The following is a 25,793-nucleotide window of genomic DNA, read 5'->3' as shown; positions in this document are numbered from 1 at the left end:
TGCACACAAACCTGACAGCCCACAATGAGCCCTGCTCTTCAGCGAATGTGCCTGGGCTCACTGCACCCGTGACAACCCCTCTGCTCCCCGGTTAGATTCGCCGCTGCTGCCCAGCACTGCGGGAATAAGACAGCATCCTACCCTACCCTGCACTGCCAGATGGGCTGAGTCTCTGTCAACACCAATGCCTTGTGTACCCCTGACTGATATAACTGAACGCTATTCTAAGTAAATATTTTATGATAGAAGTAAAACTCTGAAAACTTCATAAACTGTTTCTTCAAAGTTATCGGCCTTTTTAAAAGAGTATTAACTACTGTTCAGTGTACAGTCAAGAGCATGGACTTTGGAGCTAGACAACACTGAATTTGAATCCTAAATATTCCATTTATTAGTTATGGGATCTTAGACAAGTTACTGGACTTTGCTTAATCTCAACATCTGTAAAATAACATCTGTCCTTCAGGGTTATTGTGCAGGTTAAATAAGACTACATATATAAAGTTGTGAACATAGTGCCTGGGACTGAATAAACAACAAATAAATAATAACTATTGTGTTCATTTTTCTATAAAAAGTGCCAGGGTTCATAAAGATATGGCAATTTTTGGTTTTACAAATACAATGACTGAGGCTAAATATGCCCACTGCGCGGTCAATTGACATTTATTTATTCTTTCATTTGGCAAATGCTGGTTGAGAAACTGCCACACACCAAACATCATATTTGCTACAATGGTGACTGAAACCCCCTCCCCACTAAGGGGTTCAGAGACTAATGGGTATTTAGTTCAATTATATAAATAAAACTTACATCACTAAAAATTTCCTGTGCCTCACTTGTGTCTTGTAAATGTCTGCCTCCTCCCCTACGCAAAGAACCACCCTGCTGTTGGTAGAGGCTACATCTTACTGGCCCAGCATCACACTCCCTGCTTAATACACTACCCAGCACTTGGTTAACACTCAATAAATATGTGCTAAATTGACTCGAATGAAATGCAATCATTGTTCCTAGGAAACATTATTATTTATGATTAAAATATTTATGTAATATTTTAAATCATGAAACTTTTTTTAAAGCTCACCATCTTCTTTTGTTACTCCATATACTTAAACAAATTTCTCTTTAGGAAAGAGGCATTAACATTAAATATTATTATATATAAGAAAAATTATTATATATAACATATATTCCTACATATATTCATTAATAAAGTTAAATAAGTAAAACTGACACATTTAATTTGACCATGTAAAATAATAAGAACTCCATCGCAGGGGATTATAGCATTCAAATATTATAACGGCATACTGACCATCCACAAAATGGCATTCTGAACTAAGTATGGCGTCTGTCACTTATTGATCTAACTTAATTCTACCAGCTTAGCTGGCCGGGAGGAGTCTTGTACCCAGAATTACAAGGATATCACACTTCAATCTAGGGACTCCATGGTACAGAATTAATTCCCCAGACAGGTGGACTATTCAACAAAGAACAATCTGGCCACAAATTTACTCCTCAATTCTATCTCTCATAGGTCTTAATCTTTAAGTGTCTCTTCCCCTTCTCCTTCTAATACCAGAGATTTTGCAATTTTAGCCAAAAAAAAATTCTGTGGCTTAGAGACTATGAAGTAATATTCAATTTTAAAACTGTGGGTCAATAGCACAATTTCAAGAAGGGACTCACCCTCTATAATAAATGTTTCCTGGTTCACTAAAGCCAGAATTCACGTACACAGTCTACTATGCATAGGAATTTTTTAAATAAGAAGTTAAAATCCATTGATAAAAATATATAATTCCACTAGGTAACCAGAGCCTCAAGCAATTGATTTCAAGTAGGTGCTGCTTGATTGCTTCTCACCTGATCTGTATGCAGAAATCCCAACTTCGCCTCCTGTTTGTGGCAGTCTTATTAGCACAACTCCGTCATACATTAGTGGCTGTCCTCTGCTCTCTGTGCGTCTAAGGCTAATTTCGTGATCCACAAAGTGGAGCATAAAACTGAGGAAATTACCTCATTGATTCTGGCAACACCCAAATATTTGCTACTTTCACTGTAGATTATGTGACAAATAGACATCTTTACATTCTTGTTACCTGGGAAAACAGTTCCCCCCAAATCCACAGCTGCATATTAGTTTTTGTAATAAGACAATACGAGGAAGACACAGAAGACAGGATGAAGATGTAACGAGGGGGAATCCCACAAAATGAAGGCTTACCTTTTTAGGGGACTAGGCATCCTCTTCAGAAAAATTGATTCCTGGTTCTCTGCCTTTATCTATCTTTGTCCCAGACTGAGGGTTGAAATTGAACATGAAGACTTGGGACGCCTATCAGCTTGGTAATGGGTTTACAGAAGTTCATTATATTAATGGTGACACGTGAAGTAGAAAAATAAATTTATAAATCTTTGTGTATATTCTATATTATTTCCAAACACGTGAAAGTACTTGTTGCGCTGGGTCCCTCTTAAAAAGTGTTTCAAGGGATAATAACAAGGGTGTGGGTAAGTATTATAAAGTAAAGGAATGGATACCTTGAAGCATAGAACTAGTCAAATTGCTTAACTATTCAAGAGCTTTTCCTGGAAGGGTTTTCAAGATGCTTTACTTCAAGTACATGTGAAGGTGTGAAATTTAGCAAGGTTTAGCAAAAGCCATAGTAAATCTCCTTGTTATTTCAGTCATAATTTTGAACTGTTAAATAACTCTAGTATGGAATTATAAATCAAAACTTGCACTGGTTCAAAATAAAGTAATACTGAAAAGCTGTCTTTCTTTAACAGATGGCAACTATATCACAAATAATTATTTAAAAAAAATTAAAGTGCATTAAATATTTTAGTTTATGATTTGATTTCTGAGCTTAGAAATAAGTCTTTTATTGATTCTAGTAACTTTATTCCTAATAAACATTAATTAAATATTGGACATCTCTTTGCTAGATGCTTCAAGACACAGGACTGTCACCTCCAGCTGAAGAATAAAAATTGTAGAGAAACTAAATTGCCATGCATGATGTGTATCGTGGGGAAAATGCAGAAAACAAATTGCTATGCTATTCAAAGAAGGGGGAAATCACAACTATTAGTGAAGACCAAAATAGTCATCACTGAAGAGGCAACCTTTATATGGGCCCCGATGGACAGTGAATTTGACGGGTACTGAGGCATGGTTAACCACCTGACAAGAAGGGAAACAAAAACATAGTGACTTAAGAGTGTGGGCTCTGTCTGCATTCCAGTTCAGATTCTACTATCAATCAGCTATGTGGTTTAGGGCAAGTCATTTAAACTCTCTGTCTTGTTTTCCTTATTATAAATGGATCTAGTGATAATACATATTTTTAGGATATCTGTATTATTAAATAAATTATTATACATAAAGTGTTTAGATTATTGCCTGGAACATAGTAAGTCCTATAAAAGAGTTAGCTATTATCATTCTGTGTAGAGCAAAGGCATGATTAGAAGAAAATGAGTATAGCCCTGGCTGGTTTGGCCCAGCTAGTTTGAGTGTTGTCCCATAAGCCAAAAGATCACGGGTTCAATTCCCAGTCAGGGCACATGCTCCGGTTGCAGGTTCCATCCCTGGTTGGAGCATGTGTGAAAGGCAACCAATCTATGTTTGTTTCTCATGCCAGTGTTTCCCTCCCTCTCTTTCTCCTTCCTTACCCCTCTCCTCAAGTGAGGATTTCTTTTTTAATAATTTTTTTAAAATGTGTATACAATGATGGATAATTGGCTGGAGTGGAGGGCACAAACAGGGGAGGAGTAAAAGATAAAACTAAAAGGATAAATTGATAGTGTATTGTAGACAGCACTGAACACTGGAGAAGAGTTTATTCTAAATTATGTAGAAAGTAGGGAGCCAGTAAAGCTGTTTTTGTTTTTGTGTTTGCTTTTTTTTTTTTTTTTGGAAAATGGGTGTTTTAAATTTAATAACAGAAGGATCACCAGGTGGTCACATCTTCAAATCCTCAATGTAGGTTGTACAAAGGGGTCAAAAGCAGACCTTGGGTAGCATTATCCCTCAAACATGGAATAGTATTAAAAAAGAGATACAAAACTCAGCACCTCTTTCATTAAAAAAAAAAAGGTGGAGAAACTTTTAGGTAAAAAAAAATTAAAATATTCTCATAGCTGTCTCGGGAGTAGATCTTAGTGATTCTACATACAGAGATGCTGTCATAACTGCAGTAGGCCATTCGAACTAAACCCAAACTGAGTCCATTACTCATTTCCTCTCCGGCTCTTCTTGTGGCTTTTCTTAGATCTTTCAGGAGATTTTGAGTGGCTCCTGTGTCTGTGACTGCGGTGATGACCTGGGGACTTGGAGCGAGATCTGTGCCGTCTGTCTCGGGACCTGCTCCAGTGACGTCGTGGACTCTTGCTCCGATGCCTTTCTCGGCGAGGGGAGGGGCTCCTCCTTTTGGGAGACCGGCTGCTACTTCTCCTATAGCGCAGTGTGGGAGAACGAAGGGGCTTGTCCAGGTCTCGGAAGCTTCTCCGGAGGTGATCTGGTGATGGTACTCTCTCCACTTCTCATCTTCCTCTTCCTCCTCTTCACTGGACTCCACATCATCCATGTCCTCTTCTAGAGCGCTAACCCGAGGCTCCAGCTGCTCAGCTTCCTCTAGCACACAGCGTTTCTGTAGCCGGGGCAAAATGATATCACAGACTCTCTCACTGTGCAGTAGCTCATCAATGAACTCGTCTACGTGCATCCGTTCAAACTCCCCATTTCGATTCTGGCTCTTAATTCTCCGCTAGTCGTTGTGCAGAGGCTCCAAATACTTGTAGCAATCAATTGCAGTGCCTGTCAGTCTCATGTAAAGTGCTCCCAACATGCAAACATACTTGAAGTCTGCATTTTTTATAAACTCAACAATGATATCCTTCTCTGGTTGAATCTGAAGCATCTTTAATGTCAAACACAGACAGGGAGTTGGCTTTATGTTGCCGCCATAGACGCCACCCACAAACCTTAACTCCATGGCTTTGTCGACTAAAGTTCAGCCGTCAGCCCAAAGCACGCCTCTTTCCAGTACTTGGATTCATAGAATCGAGTGCGAATGATCTTCTCCACCAGACACTGAGGGTTGGTGCCGTGTCTGCTGTGCGCATCCTTCACCGTGCGGTTCGCCATTTTAGAACTCCTTTAGTTCTATTTCCAGCGGGTCCTTCAGTGCGTCATATCCAGGCTTTAAAAAGCACACACAAACAGAGAAAGGTGGAGGAGGTCTCACTTCAATAGCCCAGGCGACCATCTTGAAGTCGGAAGTCTTTGTGTTGGCTTTTAACCAGGTTAAATCAGAGTTGCACCTCAGGAGGACGCAGGTCATTAACCTGACCTTGGTGCAAAGGATGGTGTGGCGGTGAGATAGACAAGGTGTAAAAAAAAGATATTGCAGACAAGAAGCTATAAGAGACTCAGCTAGGGTAGCAACAGCAGGAATAAAAAAGAAAAGACAAGATTCTCTCATTTGCTCATGTTATAAATTAAATAATTTACATATAAGTGGCAATTTTTAAAACTGATGAATCTGCTTCAGGACTAGGAAACTTTTATGTCATTAAATAGAAAAGTCAAGATAGGAAACTCTTCCACAGTGACAATGAGCAGCTTGCATTTAGGTTTGCTGAGTTTAAAGTGTAGAGAGGACATCCTACTAGCACTCAGAATTATGTATGCGAAGGTGGCAATCTGAAATTGTCTGCATAGAGTTAATAGGTGAAGAAACAAGAATAGAGAAGACCTCTGGAAAAGAGGAGGAGAGAAACAGAAATGATTCCAAGAGTAAAACCTTTAAAAAATCCCATTGTGTAGGGAGCACAAACAACTGGAAAGTAAGCAGGCACCAACAGCATGAGAAGTGGACAAGATCACGTGTGGGCCAGATAGGCATCAGTTCTTTATCACCGCCTTATGTCCTGTGGAAACAATCCCACCTAACTGAAACCCCATAGCTTTAAGAGAAAGAGAAATATCCTAAGTCGTGTTTCTCATTACTTTTCAATTTCACTGTGGAGAAGTCATAAATACCCTCCCTGAAAATAAGACTTAAGTTGGTCTCAAGTTCAAACTCTGAACCTATGAAAACAATTATAGAAACATCTCTTATATTTATGCTTAAGGATGACATAGAGATTGCTTTCTCTGCTCTGACTTAAGTTTATTACCAAATAATAACAATGATGATAACAACAATATCTAGGGAGATAACTGTGTATACCTTGCATGTTATCTCTTTTTATAGTAACTACAGCTTATCTTTCAAAAAGAAAATATTTCTTACACTTTAATCTTCTTTTTGATACAAGGATTATTGCATATCCCAAAATAGAGTCTGTAGAATTAAGTGAACATAAAATTGATAAAAGTCCTTTTCTTCGAGGAAACGAAATTGGATGTGTCAATTCCAAACTGGCATCGGTAGCCCTTGCATGTTCTTTATCTCCCACCCTCCACATACTCAACTTTTTCCTGACACTAAAATTGATCCCATAATCTCTCTCCAGATCCCACTAATGCCTATCTGCCATACCAGAGCAATTGTTTTCATTGTCTCATTACCTCTAGCACCTCTGAAACACTCAGCCCGCAGTCGCAGAATTAATGGCAAAATAATAACTCTTATCTTTTTCCCTTCCATTTTCTCCTTTCTACCATCATGAAGGGATCATCTTATAAACTAAAGCCTTCCTCAAACCTCATTACCTTTGATCAATTGCTATTTGTGTGATTTATTTATTTTTCCATGTTTGCTCTTTCATTTTCATTCCACTGGAATTTATCGAGCATCTACTGTAGTAGACATTTATTGTTTGTACCTCTATTTCTTCCCTTTTGGGCCCCTACTTTTGCTTTGAATGAACCACTTCATGCCCACTGTTAGTAGAGGTAATTTGGATAGAATTCCCAGGGATGGAATATGTGACCTGGGCATAAGGCAATCATAGCATTTCAGAACCCAGAACCAAAACCAGGGATGAGCAAATAAACCAATTCAGGCCGATTAGAGTAGATCCAAGAAAACCTGTGGGAGCTACGGAGTCTCTCTTCTTAGGGGCTGGATGCTATGAATGGAGTCTGAAGTTTCTTGGTTTCACCCCTGAAATTTTCAGGCCAATCAATCAACATGTTCCTTAAAAATATAGAATCTAGTTTAAGCTGGTTTTCTGTCATAGCCATTCCTATGATGTACCTACTATGGGTCAAGTAACCATCCTAGGTTCTAGAAAAATAGAATTAAAATAGATGTATTTCTGCCTACAAAGAACTCACGATGTAATAGATAAAATAGAGGTACATAAAGCTCACAAATCACCAAAAAGCAAGGACTAAAAGGCACCTTGGATTCCAAGATTTGACGAGCTGGTTGAACTACTTTGTATCCCAGATAAAGAGGTTGGGGTATATTCAGATGCAGAGGAGTTTTTCCAATTGGTGTCATTCTATCACAAATGTAAAAATAAATAAGTAGATAAATAAATAAATAAATAAACAAACAAACCCCAAGCTAGATACAAGAATGCATAAACTGTATTATGGTCCTAAAATAGACTATAATTTAGCAGAGAATTCACAACTACATGAATAACACTGAATGAAAAAAATAGATCATATAGGAATACATACAGTATGATACCATTTATAACAAAATTCAAAAATAAGTAAACTCTAAAAATGAGTAAGTTATGTAGGTGATTGAAGTAATTTTTTCAAGCAGAATTCAAGATAACGGTTACCTGGATGAAGGGTGGATAGTAGCCAGGGGTCTACAATGCACAAGTGACCTAGAGGGAGCCTCAATAATACTGTTAATATGCCACTGCTTAAGTGTCACGGTGACCTCTTGGTATGAAGTCTTTAGTCATGCTTTATAACTTACACATGATATATATTTTACATACAAGTACTTTTAAAATATAATTTTAAGAGCAATCTTGCAAATATGGTGACTCATATTTACTTTCCATGTTTATAATTTAAAAACCTGCCCCAGCTGGGTGGCTCAGTTGGTGGAGTATAGTCCATTACACCAAAATGTTGCAGGTTCAATACCCGGTCCAGGTGTATATGGGAGGCAACAGATCAATCTCTCTCTCTCTCTCTCTCTCTCTCTCTCTCTCTCTCTCTCCCCTACCATCTCTACCTCTCCCTTCCTCTCTCTTTAAAATCAGAAAAATAATAAAAAACCTGTCACTAAACATGTTGACTCGTATAGTGCTAGGATTTTAACATCTTACTATGATTAATTATCTGAATCCCTCTTCTAGATTCATGCAACTATAGTAAAGAATGACTGTAAATTCAAATTAATGTTTTTATCTTGGTTTCATATTTTTACTATGTTATTTATATTTTCAGGGTGATTCAATTTTGAATACTGAAAAAGAAGACTCAGAAAATTATATTTATGTCATTAATCTAAATATACACACAAACATCCCCAAAACACTTGTCCATGAGTTTCAGAATCCCTCCAACAAAATCAAGAGAAATGATTTGATGACAGCCACAGCTGTAGTTGTGTTGAACTCCTGGGTTTGTTTCATCTGAGTTTAATTATTTCTAATGAAACCTCTCCCTCTGTTTGGCCCTCACTAAGGTGTAGGATCACTTGAACTGTGCTGGCAGGTCTCAACTTGTAAGCACAAGTGGCCTCTTTAGCCCACAGGCGTGCTGCCTTACACCTGTTACACACAGACAGGAAGAGATTAGGGCCTGAGGGTGTAACTCAGTTGTCTGTCAACATCAGTCAATGCCAAGCTGTGGGGACAATTGTCAAAATGTAGGATCAGGTCTTGCTCAGGAATTAGCTTTTCATCCCATTCAATCATCTTACCAAGTACCTACCACATACAAGGCACTCAACCAGGTGTTTGGAGTAATTAAAAGGATGAGACCCAGTTTCTGTTTTGAGAAATTATTCCCGAGGTATGTTAGAGCAGTGTTCTTAAACTTTAGCTTGTGCCGGAATCACCTAGATGGTTTGTTAAAACAGTTTCCTGTGCCCCACCAAAAGGGTTTCTGATTCAATAGATCTGGGGTGGGGCTCACAATTTTTCATTTCTCAAGTGTTCCCAAGTGGTGCTGATGCTGCAAGTCCAGGGACCGGATCATGAGAACACTGTGAAAGACTATTGAGAGGTCCAGAAAGTCTCTCAAGTAATCTCTGAGAACATTGACTTGCAAGACTTTTTCCTCCAAGTGTATAGCAAATATATTTTTAAAATGTTACTGGCACTATTAATTATAACAATGACAATTGCTGCAGACACTTAGTGAGTCTTATTACACCACAGGCAGTGCTAGCTTCTTTTTATGCATTGTTACACTGGACCTCACAGAAACACACTTAGGTTGGCGTTATCATTTCTGCTTCACAGATGAGGAAGCTAAGAATTAGAGATGGTAAGGAACTTGCCCCAGACCAAGGTTTCTCAATCTAAGCATTTGACATTTGAGGCTGGATAATTCAGGGGGCAGTTTGGGAGAGAGGGGAGGGAGGCTGTCCTGTGCATTGCAGGATATTTAACAGCACCCCTGGCCTCTATCCATTAGATGGCAGTAGCAGTCCCACTCACTGTGACAAAAATGTCTTCAGGCATTTTCACTGTCCCCAACTCTGGTTGTGAACTGCTGCCCTAGATGCACAGTTTAGAAAATGTCTAACCATTTAGCACCTTTATCTATCCGGAGTCATATGTATTTTCACTTCAGAAGCACAGAATGTTAAAGCTGGAAAGAAAATTAGGGATTATCTGAATAAATTCACTCAGTTGTAGATAAAGAACCCACAGCCTGTAGAGGTATTTCAGCACTCTGCCAAGAACCAGAAGAAATTCAGATCAATTCTGACTCCTTCTACAATGCAAAGTTTTCCTCGTTTTGCTGCCCCATTTACTCTCAGGAAATATTCCCAGCCCAGGTGCACTCAAGACAAGTGTGTTTTACTCTCCACCAGCAAATGCTCAAAAAGCAAATGGCCTGCCTCCTTTTCATTGCATGCCGTAGAATGGAGGATAAAACACAATAGGATCCCTGGGGAAGTTTTACAAAAGGGCAGGTCCAAACAGAACAAATTGATGGGCTCCAAAGACACTCATGTAAGACACTGTCTGGGTCTGCCTTTGAAAAAGGTAGCTCTGCCAGTGAAATACACAGTTTGCCCAATATGAAGAGATCTGGTAATCATACATAATTACAAAACCTATAAATGTTAGCAAGTTGAATCACTCATCCAAGTAGTTTTCCTTGGCCAAAGTGCAAATTGCAATAATTGGATAAAGACATCTGCACGATTTTAACCTGTCATGTTAAATATCTATATTTTGTAACTCATCTTGATAGCTAATTTTCATGGAAGTATGTGTTAATTGAGCAAAAAAGACATCTTTAAGATGGTTATCATAAGATAATCACACCCTAGAGCATTGTGAGGCAAGAGGTACTGCGGCTGGATCTGCGACTCTCCAAGGATGTGATTATCACACGAGAGCTGCCACGCCTCCTGAAGCGGCCTCCCTGAGCGGCCTCCGTTGGACTCGCGGGCAGGGGCCAAGTCCCTCCGCTTCTCACAGCATCACAACCTCTCCTCCCAGGGGGTTGTGTGGTTTCTCAAAAATAATGCTTTGGAGAAAGATACAGTGCCCTTCGAACAAAGTGATCACAGAGAAAGCTCCACTTTGCTTTTGGAAAACACACACATACACTCTACCACCACTCATTCTAATCCTATTTCAGTGACATCCTTTCCAAACCCCAAATGGACACTCTGACTAAGTATGCCTCCATTCTCCCTTAATTTTTACCAGGTCATTACCACACAATCACCCACTGCTTATAAAGTATATCCCCCATTCTTTTTTTAAATGAACAACCTGTTTGATTTTTATTTCACTATGCATTGTCCATGGCCCCAGCCAATTATCAAGGTTTTATTTCCCTCCAAAGATTCTTGCTTAATGCAATACAGTCTTGTCATTTTAAGAAAGTGATGCAAAAGACAATCTAATGGATTAAATCAGATATGTCAATTTGCAATGTTGAAAATGACACTTATTCAGTTATGACAATTAACTCCTACAACCAACCAATTTGTATACAAGATTCCAAAGTGTTAGCAGGTTATTAGGTTACATGCTGTGATGAGTAGCAACAGAAGATCTGTTCTACCAGCAGCAACACTAGCATTAGGAGTTCTAAAATTAACATATAAGCCATAGCAATATTTTTTAAAGGTGGTGCTACAGAAGTCAATATGGAATGAAAACTACATTTTCTTTATTTACAACTTTCATTTTTTTAAATTAAGGGTTTCTATTATTGTAATGTTTACTTTTGAATACAGAAACTGTGAAATAATGGTGAAAACACTTGAAAAGTAGCCAGAAGATACAAGGCAAAATTCTCTATCAACTGTATCCCAGACTTTTTTTTAAAAATGTAAAAGTGCTTTAGGATGGTTCTTTAAAACTCCAGTTAGAAAAAGGAAGAATACTGTCAATCTGCAGTAATGCATAAAGATTTGAGGTACTGATACATTTTCCTGCTTTGAGTGCATGAAGTCGTCTTTGTTTCAGGTTTCCTTGGCAACCCTTCTCAAAGTATATACAGGAAGAGCAGGTCCTAAATGGAGTCTAGTCTGAAGAGGGCCTTAAGAAAAAGAGGGAGTCTAAGTTCCCTATTTTTATTCCTTCAGAGTGCGTGTGTGTAATGAAGGATGTATAAGAAAGAAGAACACATCATTTTCCACAGTCTTGGCTACCCTATGCGAGAGGGAGATAACAATGATTTTTGAAAGCCTGTGATGTTTTCCTGGTTATGAGACATCAAAGGAAATATGGAGTTCCTAGAAAGTTATTTGAAAGACCATTTTCAAGTCAGAGCTGCATCAATAGCCAAAGATGAGTGGAAGCTATTTGCTTTTGGTGATGCTCTAACTCCAAGTGATTTCTCTTTATAGAAATTTTCATGATGTCATCCTCAAGGACAAAAACTCATAGGAATTGTTAATAATTGACTTTCTCATTTATAAAAGCAATACCTTGCTTAATCATTTTCTATATCTCTGTCCTCTACTTTCTAAACTCCTTTTTAAAATTTTTTATTTTTTATTGTTGTTCAAGTACAGTTGTCTCCATTTTCCCCACCACCACCCTCCCCCACCCCACCCAACCCCACCTCCCATCTTCTATCCTAGCTCCTTTTGGCTTTGTCCATGGGTCCTTTATACATGTTTTTTGATGACCTTTCCCCTTCTTTCCCCCCCATTATCCCCCTGCCACTGCCCTCTGGTTACTATCACTTTGTTCTTTATTTCAATGTCTCTGGTTATATTTTGCATGCTTGTTCATTTTGTTGACTAGGTTCCATTTATAGGTGAGATCATATGGTATTTGTCTTTCACTGCCTGGCTTATTTCACTTAGTGTAATGTTCTATCCATGCTGTTGTAAAGGGTAGGAGCTCCTTCTTTCTTACTGCTGCATAGTATTCCGTTGTGAAAATGTACCATAGTTTTTTGATCTACTCCTTTACTGATGGGCACTTAGGTTGTTTCCAGCACTTGGCTATTGTAAATTGTACTGCTATGAACATAGGGGTTTTAAGGAGGACACAAATAAATGGAAGCATATATCTTGTTCATGGATTGGAAGAATTATCATCAAAATGCCATACTACCCAAAGCAATTTATAGATTCAGTGCAATCTCTATTAAAATACCAATGGCTTATTTCACAGATATAGAACAAATATTTCAAAAATTTATATGGAACCATAAATGACCCAGAATAGCCAAGCAATTTTGAGAAAGAAGAACAAAGTAGGAGTGATCACCATACCTGACATCAAACTATATTACAAAGCCACTGTAATCAAAATAGTCTGGTACTGGCATAAGAACAAACACATAGATCAATGGAACAGAATAGAGAGCCCAGAAGTAAACCCAAGTCTCTATGGTCAATTAATATTTGACAAAGGGGCAGAAGCATAAAATGGAGTAAAAAATAGCCTTGTCAACAAATGCGGTTGGGAGATCTGGACAGGTACGTGCAAAAAAATAAAACTTGACCACCAACTTATACCATGCACAAAAATAAACTCATGAAGGATAAAAGACTTAATTTAAATATAAGTCATGATACCATAAAAGTCCTAGGGAAGAACATAGGCAGGAAAATTTCAGATATTCCACTCAGCAATAGTTTTACCAATGTGCCCCCTAGAGCAAGGGACATAAAGGAAAGAATAAACAAATGAGACTTCATCAAAATAAAAAGCCTCTGCACGGCTAAAGAAAACATCAGCAAAATGAGAAGGGAACCAACCTTCAGGGAAAATATATTTGCCAATGATACCTCGGACAAGGGTTTGATCTTCAAAATATATAAAGAACTCATACGACTCCACTCCAGGAAGATAAACAATCCAATTAAAGATGGGCAAAGGACTTGAACAGACACTTCTCCAAGGAGGACATACAGAGGGCCCAGAGACATATGAAAAGATGCTCAGCATCACCAGCCATCAGACAGATGCAAATTAAAACCTACCATCCCTTTTAAACTAGACCTCTGCTAGATGACAGGCAGCAAATGGTATAGCCTGCCTAACACCAGACCCAATAAACACTGATCAAACCTTATTCTATGCTACCTCTGTTGATGTCTTTCTTAAAACTTTCTTCTTACTTGGCTTTGTGACTCTGATATTTTCTCTTCTGTTTCCTTATTTTTTGCTGGCAGGGCTGGGCACTGGAGTAAGGCAAGTGAAGTACTTGCCTTGGGCACAGAAGTTAAGGGGGTACCAAAAAATTTGGTATCAAAATAAATTGATATTTTATTGCAATATTTTTAAAAGTCAAAATTAATGCAAAAAAATCAATGATGAAATGTCAAAATTATAAACAAACCAGGATCCATATTAATTACATCAAGTCATTATTCATTAGACTGCTTTTACTTCCCTCTTTCCCCACCCCACCATGCCATGACCAAATCCTGAAGTTTGCATCATTAGTCAAATTACTTTTACTTCAAGAATCTTTATTTAGCACTTATATGTCCCCATCATACTATCATTGTCCATATATACACACACAAACACTTACACAAATATATTCACTATCACTATCTTCAATTGTAGTTGTAGGTGTTCTTGAATAATCTCCTTAAATATGGTGTGTAGAAAATACATCTCTTAATTCTTATGCATCCTCAGATATTTTTCTCTTGCCCCAAAAGTGAGAAGTATCTCAAATGGGTGTAGTATTCTTGGATTGCCTTTTCCTCTTGGCGGCTCTTTTCTTTTTGAATTTATTGGAGTGACACTGGCTAACAATATTATCTGGGTTTCAGGAACGCAGTTGTACAGCACAGCATCCTGCTTTCCAGTGCTGTAGATGGGAAGTTTGATTGCCGGGTTGATTCTTCTCTTTAAATAGTTTGTTCCTTCTCCCTGGAGTCCATATCATTTTCCTTTTATCTTTTGAGCTCAAAGAGAGTCTTGTGCTAGGCCTAGGTTGTTCATTCTTGACAATAATGCCTGGAACTCAGTGAGCTCTTTGAACCCCAGATTCAAATCTTCCTTCAACATAGGGAAATTGTCTTCTTTTATTTGTATAATTATTGTCTCTTCTCCATCGATTTCTTATTTTCCTTAGGGAACACTTATTGTTTGTATCATGAGTGCCCTGTATCTGTCCTTCAAAATCAGTTATCTTCCCCCTCCTGTTTTCTCTATCGTCCTATTTCATTCAGAGGTGTTTTTCTCCCTACTTAATTGTCCACACTACTGATTCAGAATTCAGCAGTGACTATTTTCTCTCTTAATTTGTGCATTGATTTTTTAAATTCAAAAATTATGAGTTTTTACTTCCAAATATTTGAGAGATTTTGCATTACATATGAATCTCAAATTTTCTTATTAATTTTTGTTCAAGTTGTTTTCAGACACACCTCTGCCCAGGCCACATTTCCAGGCAATGACCAATGTTTCCTACAGTCTCTTGAGACTGAGAAATTGAGGATGTTTTGAGTTCAGTGCAAATGTGTCCACCAGTTCCTATCTGCTACTCTGATTCGCCATCTTTCTTTCTTGATCTGTGGCTGGTACTCAGAAGCATAGGATGCACCTCTCAGAGGACCATTGTTGTTCTGAGCTGACAGGGTCTGGAAGGCTCTGTATTGACTCTTGGTGCTGAACCCGCACTGCCCCTGAGAAAACCATGTATATATGAGATGGACAGGTCACCAAACACTTAGTTCCCAAGAGCTATGAAAATCAGGACTTTGAAGAAGTAGGATAAAATAACCCTCTTATTGGTATTATCAGACATGAACTACAGGCCTGTATAATACTTAGACCTGACCCAATATTGGGGTCTTATCTTAGGGTTTGTCCAAAAAGTAATAGCATGGAGGTCATGCTGTTACTTTTTTTGGAGGTCATGAATTTCTGCTTGAGAGGAGTTAATGATGTTATGATATATCATAACGTGACATGATATCAGTTTAAATCACTTCTTACTCAGCCATTTGATTTGGGGGAAATATCTGACCTTTTTGGTTTCAGTTTCCCATTTGGTAAGATGGAAGACTAGAACTACTGAGCTTTTCGCTATATAGAGGAATAATCTGGTTCTGTCATGTGCTCTGGAATAAGAAATTGTCCACTAAACATGAATCTGTTGAGGACAATAGAAGAAAAGTACAAAGTAAAAATTCCATTTTAAAGATTTGGGTGAAACTGAACTACACAGCAGCTTGTTAATCACTGACTATGCAGTCACAGGAGACAGAATTCTGGGTCTTTTATTTACCACCCGCTCCTTCCTGTGCCAGGCTGTTTTGCTGAACACACATCGATCATTCCTCTAAATTCATTCAAGCGGACATGATAGAAGATGACTCCAAAAGTACATGCCTGCATTTGTCAAGAAAGAAATGGGTTAATGTCAAAAAGTCACTGACTCTTTTGTGTTCCAGTATCTAAATGGCTATTATTCTTCTCAGTATTGAATCTTCTAGAAGACAAAATACATACTAAAGCTCTAAAAATATATATATCCATTAAAGATACAAAGAGACTGGGGCTCCACTAATGTAATATAAAAATTCAACTTGCAAATAAGATCCCAGGGTTGGATTGATTGCTGTGTACAACAGTGACAGGAATATAAAGACTCCCTAAGGTTAAATTGGGCTCCTGCATTGAAATTCTAATTAGAAATACGAGTGCCCCAACTCTGTGGAAGTACACGTGTGTTTAATTATTCTCCTTTTTCACCTTATCTCTTCCATTATTTTATACCCTTTCCCCTCCTCCTTTCTTACTGTTCTCAAGCAACCCATGATCCTCACCTCATCTAAGTATAGGGCCATTCTTTAAGTTGGCATTAATTCACAAGCAGTGTTTAATATTTTTTTTGGAGGACTAACATTAACTTTCCACAGGCCCAGTGGCACTCTCTGCCTTCACCATTGGCATTTCTTCAGCCAGACAGACATGCCATATATTCTTCTTCATCTTAATATCATGTATCTATATTTGTGCTAATCAAGGCTACTGGGAATCTTGCTTGTCTTCTGTCACTGCTTTTGTAAAACTGACAATTTAAACAACTGAAGATTAAATCGTCTTCCACAAACCAAGAAGTATATGGAAAAAATATTGCCTTGAGAACTATTAACCTGGAGTCTTCTCTTTTTTTATTGCTTCCCCGAAGGACATTCTTTATTTTATTTTATTTTTCAATTACAGTTGACACACCATTATTTTATATTAGTTTCAGGTGTACAGAATAGTGGTTAGACAATTATATAATTTACAAAATGATCCCCCAATAAGCCTAATACTCACCTGACACCATACACAGATATTACAATATTATTGACTATACTCCCAATGCCGTAATTTATATCCCTATGACTATTTTGTAACTACCCATTTGTACTTCTTAATCCCTTCACCTTTTTCTTCAGTCCCTTAACCCCTCCCATCTGACACTCAGTTTGCTCTCTGTATCTATGAGTGTGTTTTCTGTTTATTATGTTCTTTAGATTCTACATACAAGAAATCATATAGTATTTATCTGTCTTTGTCTGACTTATTTCACTTAGCATAATATCATCTAGCTCCACCCATGTTGTAGCAAATGGAGTTTTCTCACGCCAGGAAAGTGCCTTGTCAGATTGGCATCCTCAGCTAGCACTCAGTACCTGATAGTGTTGTATATTTGATTAACTAATAATTAATATCTCAAGGGATCTTCAAATTGTACACTTATGCAGTGGTGCTCTGAATTGAAAGTAAGGACCTTGCATATTGCCATAGTTGTGATTATCTGGCTTTTTCCTAAATTCATCAGTCATATCAGAATTCTAGCTAGTCCACCAGCATAATTGCCAATTTCTGATTCAAAGCTGGAGAAGCCTCTGTTAAGAGAATGTGCTTTTCAAGAAGAGACATTTTGTTCAGTTTTCTTTATCATTCTGTGTTGAACTTGAAGCTCAGGAGTAGATTTATTCAGGGGATTTTCTGATTCAGAAACTAAAAGGCAAAGAAGCTGTTGGCCTAAAATCTAAATCTTCTCCTAGGCATTTCTTGGGTTACAACAGGACCTCGATTACCAGAAAAAAAAGAAGCAAATGAAAGTTACTTCAGTGGGATAGAGGTCAAATCCACTAAGGACAGCTAAAGTTGGAAAGTGTCAAGGATTAGGTGTAAAGGAACAAGTAGGAACTCTAGGTCCAAGATCAATAGGTGCTAAACCAAAAAGTTCAGGTAAGAAGGGTCAGAAACCTGACTGAGATTCACAGTTTGGGACTTCCAGGTGCAATCATGTGATCTCTGCGTCTCAAGGTCCCAGGTGGCCCTTAGGAGTAGTATGGCAAGTGAAAGGGCACAGGGTCTAGAGTCAAACATCCTGGATTCAAATCCAGACTCCATTATATGCTGCCTGCATGACCTTAAACAAAACATATCTTTACAGTTCTTATAATGAACATTTTAAAAATAGGATTATTGTTAGTATTAAATGAGATAACACTCATGAAAGCCCTTTGGACATTTACCTTGCTTTATAAATCTCAATTATCAACTTGAAACACATTTTCTTAGTAGTAATGGAAAATAAGAGTTTGACTGGTACTGTGAATCAGCCACATAAGGATTTAATAGGCGTTTTTTTTTTTTCTTTTGCTAGTTAGTTCTGCCATCTGTGGAACATTCAGAAAGAAACAACAAACTTTGGAAAACAAGCCATTCATAAACCAGGAACTGCTCACATATGCGTTATGATTGAAAGCCTTCGACCTATTAATGCCTGTGGGACAGACACTTGGAAGGGATCCCACACTGAACATTCTTCTTTCAATCTAGACCTATTAATTTGCCTTATCAGTCACGAAGAAAACAAATCACAGACTCAATTTTATCTGCCGGACTCCACAGACGCCAACTTATGTGATAACAGCATCAAAAAAAACAGTAACTATAATTCAAAAATATCCATCAGTAGTTCTCAAAGTGTGGTTCCAGACCTGCAACAGCAACCTCGCCTGGAAACGTGTTAGAAATGCAGATTATTGAGCCGCACCCTGACCTACTGAATCAGAAATTCTGGGGGTGGGGCCCTCTGCTTGAACAAGCCCTCCAGGTGATCCTGATGCTCTTTGGCATTTGAGAGCCGTTATCCTCAATGGAGAACAGAAGTAGCAACATAAGCACAGTGTTTTTATTTGTAGATTATTAAAGAACCTGAACTAGTTTTACATTTGTTAATATGGTTGAAGTTTCAATACAATATGTGCAATTAAAGATCACATCTACTAAAGGCATGACCAGGACAATAGAATCTAATTCGTATTTGTAGGCTTATCATTAAGGAAGTTCATTTTCCCACCCTTGGTCTGAATAAATTAATGTCTTGGTCAAGACTAATTTCCTGTGATACTTGAGCAATTCAAACACTAAAAAATTTGAGCATAGTTTTATTTACTAAGGACTCTAATCAAGGTAGAAGCTCTTACAATTAGTCTTGGTAATAGAAATGTAAATTAAACTCAGTTCCTTAATTTTAGTGATATCCTTCCTTGTCTGGCTTTTAATAGTAGAAGTCTAGCGATTATGTTAATAATTTGCCTTGTAAAGTTTACAATATACTTTAATAATATTGATAATAAAATCACAATTTAATATAGTATGGCAAGTACAGAATGGATTTTTCAGGAAAAATGCAGTGTGGGATTTTTTTTCTATATAAGTACTTTTAAAAATCTTATTTGACTAATGTTGAGAGGTAAAAGATCAATTTTTCTCCTCTTTAACAAAGTCAGCTACACAAGTATCAGTGTGAATATAAAAATCCCCTAAGAACTAGTCAGCCATTTCTCATTTCATAGATACCATAATTTTTAAATATTATATAAAAATGGAGTTTTATTGCACATATAACAACATTTATTTTGTATCCTGGCTAGGCATGAGGGTAAAGACCCAGAGCTTTCTGCTCTAAAATTCCTCCAGCCTCCATTACATTTCCGGGTCACTGACAATGATGCTCAGAGAGCTCCTGAGGAAGCACTGAATTGGTATTTGTAGAATGGGCTGGATTTTCCTGCAAGTTCTTCATCAACAGTTACCAATATTGAATGTAGTCTTCCTAACACACACACACATGCACACACAAGTTTGCAAAGTTAAACATAAAAGCAAACCAAAGCAGTTACCCCTTTAACTTAATCTTACCCACCCTCCTTCCAATACCAGGAACAAGCATCAAATTTCCTTCTGTTTCCGGTTCCTCAGTGACCAACAGCATCCACTCAGAATGGTGAGTGCGGTTATGCCCTCCAGCCTGACCATCATCCTGGCTTCAGTGAAACTAAGAATCCCTAGCCCCTTTTTCTGAAACATTGCTCCACACAGCTTTTGCATGGCATTTCTTGTTTAAGAAAAAGTTCTGTTTCTTCCCGAATGAAAACTGAAAACCACAGAATAACATTTCTAGCCTTAGGGAGCCTACTGATGAAAAAAAATGGAGGTCTAGGATTGAATATGTAAATCTTGGGATTATGGTATTGAGGAAAGGGGAATGAGCTGCTAAATTTATGAGAATACCATATACCATGAATCATGTAAGTATAAAACTTAACAAATCTAAATATTTTTAAATAACCCTTTATTGTAGCATTTTATAATTACAGTGGGACCCTCTGGCATGTGAATTATGATGTATTCGTGTTCAGTCGCATTGACTGCACTCAGCTTTTAGCCATGTGCCTAGCAACACACTGGGTATGAATTAATGTGCCATAATTCATGGCCTGTTGTGCCTTATTAAATATAGCATTGATTCAATTTTAGAACTGCAACATAATGACTCAAATATTTTTCAGAATGCTAAGTGCCCCATACGATTTTCATTTGCAACCCGCACTTACAATGGTAATATTTTCCTACTGCAGAGCAAGAAAAAAAAAAAATGCAATTGCCCACCAAAAAAAATAAAATACTAAGAGGAATTACATCCTAAATGGTCTTGTTTTCCCAATAAATGAGTCTCTAAAACTCTACTTTAAATGGAAAAGACCTATTACTTTAAATGTTTTGTTTTCAGGCCATTTGAAAAACTACTTTAAAAGACACTCCATTTCCTTGTTCTCCATTATATTAGGATTTAAAGTAAAATAACAATATGTCACATTTAAGGGGGAAAGTGCCTGGTAGCAAGTCAGGAGACCTGTGGTCCAGTTCTGATTCTGTTAATTTACTTTATATTTGCCAATAAGTCACAGAGTCTCTCTGTGCTTCAGTTTCCTCACCTGGAAAATACATTTGATACTTTCTCTTTAACTATTTCAGCGATTGTTGTGAGAATAAAACAACATAAATATGTGAAGATGCTATATAAGTATAATTACTATAATGAGCCTAGCCTTATATTAAGTACACTTTTAGCTACAAGAAGAGCTTTCATACCCATCATCTTATTGAAAACTCCCAACAATGCTGTGGGTGGATAGGTATCATTATCACCATTTCACAGTTGGGCTTTGGCCACAGGATGCTCTCCTCAGTGGCAGATACAGATGATTTCCAATGTCGCAGTTAGAGTATCTTCATATCCATTGGACAGAGGGAAAAAACAAAGAGAAAGTGACAAATGTAACTTAGTGGCAATATTACAACCCAAATTTTGGTCGACTGTCTTCCAGGCAGACCAGCAATGACCTTTATGTGGAAAAGGTTGAGCTACTGCCTCACCTTATAATTGCTGCCTGACCCAGTGAGAAGCCCCTTCCCCAAACCCCTAGAGCACTGTACACAACTAAGTGCCATTCTATAAATGACAGTTTTCAGTCAGCCCCAAACTCATCCAAGAGATCCTTCCATGTCTTCATGTTCAGAATTACATTTTTACAATGACTTTTCATTTGTTTTAAACAAATTGAAAGATATGTATTTTATTAATTTAAGAGGCTATAGAACATTCCCTTTATAACTAGTTAGCTATGATATTGTTTGCTATATACCCTATTTATTGTTCCTGAGTTATAATATTACCCAAGGATGACTTGTAAAAAAAAATGACAAAACCAGTGTCCTATATGCAGCTCATTCTTCTGTCACTAGCTTTTTGAGCATAAAACCACTTCTGGCACCAACATTGCAAATATATACATAAAATTTTGGCCTAAGAATCCAAGATGAAGGCACACTGGGTAGAAGCTACACTCACTTCCTCCCAGGACCAAACTGGAATTACAACTAAATTATAAAGCAATCAAGCTGAATAACCAACTGAAGACTAGCTGAAGAGAAGTCCTATAATCAAGGATTATGAGACTGGTAGGAAGTTCAGAGATGCAAAAAGGGCTGGCTCTGACCCACAGCAGCTCCTGAGATTCCAAAGGACTATCTCAGCTGCAGAGGGTTCCCCCTGAGACTCATGGAGTCTAAACCTCAAGCCAGGTTCCCCAGCTCAGAGAACAAGAACCAGAAAGAGGTGCCCACATAACATCTGCCTGTGAAAGCAGTAGGGTTTCTGTCTACCACAGAGAGATAGGAGTTCATTAGAGACACAGGCACTTGCTAAAAGGGCCAATGCACAAAATTTCATTTGCAGTCACTCGTGCTGGGCTCCAGCAGAGGGAAGGCAGAGTGGACTACAGTAGTGTGAGGAGAATAAGGGGTTTGTGGTTCTGAGAAGAGAGCTAAGGGGACAGCCACCAGGATCCCTGTGATGAGTCATTCTCTCATATCACAGATGCCTTCTTTTCTGGGTGGAGCACTCCCTCCCTGTGGCATCAGCCTGGGGCAGAGCAATCACCCCACCCTGTGGCCCTGCCATGGCGTTAGCTGCCTTGGCCAGGGTGTAGAGGGCTGGCAGACTCAGGGAGTGTCAGTGGCCAAGTTGTGTGGCTTTGGGGTAGGGGCCATTCCTGTGAACCTGACTGGTGCTTCCCCTTCATGGGATATCTGCCAGAACCACCCTCTAGGCTTCCAGCAGACCTACCCTCCTGGCTCCAGATAGTGCTCCAAAAGCCCCACCTGCCCAACTCTTAGTGGCTCCACCCTGCTGAGGCTGGGGCAAAATCCAAGATAAACTGAATGGTGTGGGTCTGGGGCCAGGGACACACTTCCCACCTTCCTTGAAGCCTGACCAGAACTCCGCCTCCTGGGAAATCTATTAGCCCCAACCTTCCAACCCCAGCAGCCCTACCCTGCTGAGCTACATCTCTTACCAGCAGAATCTGGGACAGACTGCTGTGTGACTCTAGAACAGGGGTCATTTTTCCCTTGCACGCCAAACCAGAGCAGAGCCCTCCCTTTGCACAGCCAAATCTTGGTCTGTTTAGACCTAATACACTGTTGGCTTCACCCTGATGACTTCTTGAGACTAGGCTCCAACACAAAAATGTGTGAGCACCCAGCAGTTAGCATTTACCTGGGGACATTTGCTGAGTGGCCTCAGACCCAGCACTAGCACTGAGTTTGAACCTGTATCAATCTAATGGACACCACTTACCCCTACCTGGTGACTCACTGTGAACCAACCTCATGCAACTCAAGTACAGCTAAAGGCTCTTTCAGTGACTGAGCCTAATAGGCAGCTGACAGGCGGAGGCAGGCAGAGGCAGATCACAGGGTGCATTGGGACTTTTGCCAATATGGCCCTGGGCTCCAGTGCTAATAAAAGTTGGCCTCGGTGTGCATCTTGGTCCTTCCTGCATGCACCCAGGACCAGCAGAGGCAGCCACAAACTGTGGATCATTAGTAGCTCCAAACAGATTGCCAAGTGCCAGTAACAGGCAGCATCTTACATTAGCCTATAACAGAGTCCCTTCCAGAAGGCCCCAAACCAACATACCAAGTGGTCACTTTCAGACAACAACAGAGCAGGATCCAATAAACTTCAAAAGCAGCATGTCCAAAGAGAGATTTTGGCAGGCACCAAACACTGCTGAGGTGAATTCTACTTTGTGCAGTCAGCCCTGCACAGCAGCTCACATGCCACGGTTGGGATTGAGCCTTAAGGCAGTCAGCCTTAGGATTAACTCCATGCACACATGGGTCAATAGTAATCAAGACTCAATACAACAGGAAGGCCTACATAACTCACAAAAGGGACATTCCTGGAACACCCAGTTCAGATGATCAAGAAGACTGCATCACTGGACCCCACAATGTACCTACTACATAAGACCACCCCATGAAGTCTGGGAGTCATAGCAGATCTATCCAATGCATAGAAACAAACACAAAGAGGCAGCCAAAATGGGGATACAAAGTAACAGACCCCAAAGGAAAAACCAGGAGAAATCTCCGGGGAAAAAAAAGTTAAATGAAATGGAGGCAAACAATTTATCAGGTTATAAGGATGCTCAACAGCCTGAAAAAGGACATGAAAAACCATAAAAAAGAACCAGCCATAAATGAAGAATGCAATATATGACATCAAGAATACACTGGAAGGAATACACAGTATGTTGAATGAGACAGAAGACTGAATCAGCAATTTGGTAGACATGGTAGAATAAAAGACCCAGACAGAGAAGGACAAAATAAAAAAGAATTTTAAAAATGAGGATAGTATAAGGGATCTTTGAGACAATATGAAGTGTAACAACATCTGCATCATAGTTGTACTAGAAGGAGAAGATAGAGAACAAGAGGTGGAGAACCTACATGAAGAAATAATGACCAAAAACTTCCCCAACCTGGTAAAGTAGAAAGACACACAAGTCCAGAAAGTGCAGAGTTCCCAGACAAGATGAATCCAAAGGGATCCACACCAAAATATGTCATAATTACAATAGCAAAGTTTAAAGACAAAGAATCTTAAAGGCAAAAATAAAAAAGACAGTTAGTTACCTACAAGGAAGCTCCCATGAGGCTGTCAGCTGATTTCTCAACAGGAACATTTCAGACCAAAATGGATTGGCATGAAATAGTCAAAATGACAAAGAAAAAAAAAGGACTTAAAACCAACCTACTTTACCCAGCAAGGATATCATTTAAAATTGAAGGAGAAATGAAGAGCCTCCCAGCTAAAGGAGTTTATTACCACCAAACCAGTATTACCAAAAATGTTAAGGGCATGCCAGAAGAACAAGGAGGAGGAGGAGAGGAAGAAGGAGGAAGAGGGGGGAGGAGAAGGAGGAGGAGAAGGAAGAAGAAGAAAAAGAAGAAGAACAACAACAATAACAGAGGAACATAAGTGAAAGAATAAATGGCAATAAATACATACCTAATAATAATCACTTCAAATGTAAATGGCTTAATGCTCCAATCAAAAAACATAGGGAAAATGAATGGATAAGAAATCAAGACACATATATATGCTGCCTATGACAGACCCACCTCAAAACAAAAGATACATAAAACTAAAAATAAAGGGATGGAAAAAGGTATTTCATGCAAATGGAAAGGAGAAAAAGCTGAGGTAGCAATAATTATATCTGACAAAGTAGACTTTAAAACAAAGGCTATATAATGAAAACAAAGGACACTACATAGTGATAAAAGATGAAATCAAATAAGAGAATAACCCTTATAAACATACATGACCCAAGATAGGAGCACCTAGTAATATATAAAGAAAATCTTGGTGGACATAAAGGGAAAGATTGACAATAATAGAGTCATTGTAAGGGATTTTAACATCCTATTGACATCAAGGGATAGATCTTCCAGACAGAAAATCAACAAGGAAAACATGGCCTTAAATGACACACTAAATCAGATGGATTTAATTGATATTTAAAGCATTTCATCTTAAGGCCGCAGAATATACATTCTTTTCAAGTGCATGTGGAACATTTTCTAGGATAGATCACTTTATGACACAAAACAAGTCTCAAAAATTTAAGAAGATTGAAATCATATCAAGTATCTTCTCTGACCACAATGCTATGAAACGTGACACCAATCATGAAAAAACTTAAAAGCACACAGAGACATGAAGGTAAAGAACGTGTTACTAAGCAATGAGTCAAAGAAGAAATCAAAAGATAACTTGAAACAAATGAAACCACAACAACCCAAAATCTTTGAGGCACAGCAAAGCAGCCTAAGAGGGAAATTCATAATATTACAGGCCTACCTCAAGAAACTAGAAAAATCTCAAATAAACAATCTAACTTTACACTTAGAGGAATGTGAAAAAACAACAAACAAAACCCAAAGTAAATAGATGGAAGGAAATAATAAAGATCAGAACAAAAATAAATGAAATAATGTCTTAAAAATACAGAAAATC

The 25,793-nt window shown here is 38.5% G+C and overlaps 1 pseudogene; it reads right to left on the bottom strand.

Moving 5' to 3' along the window:
• Nucleotides 1–3,936: 3,936 nt before the first annotated feature.
• LOC112296487 (pre-mRNA-splicing factor 38A pseudogene) lies at nucleotides 3,937–5,162 on the bottom strand (annotated as a pseudogene).
• Nucleotides 5,163–25,793: the final 20,631 nt, after the last annotated feature.

Source organism: Desmodus rotundus, chromosome 7 (genome assembly GCF_022682495.2).
Source record: "Desmodus rotundus isolate HL8 chromosome 7, HLdesRot8A.1, whole genome shotgun sequence".
Classification (NCBI taxonomy): Eukaryota; Metazoa; Chordata; class Mammalia; order Chiroptera; family Phyllostomidae; genus Desmodus; species Desmodus rotundus.
This window is presented reverse-complemented; position numbering and strand designations above follow the sequence as displayed.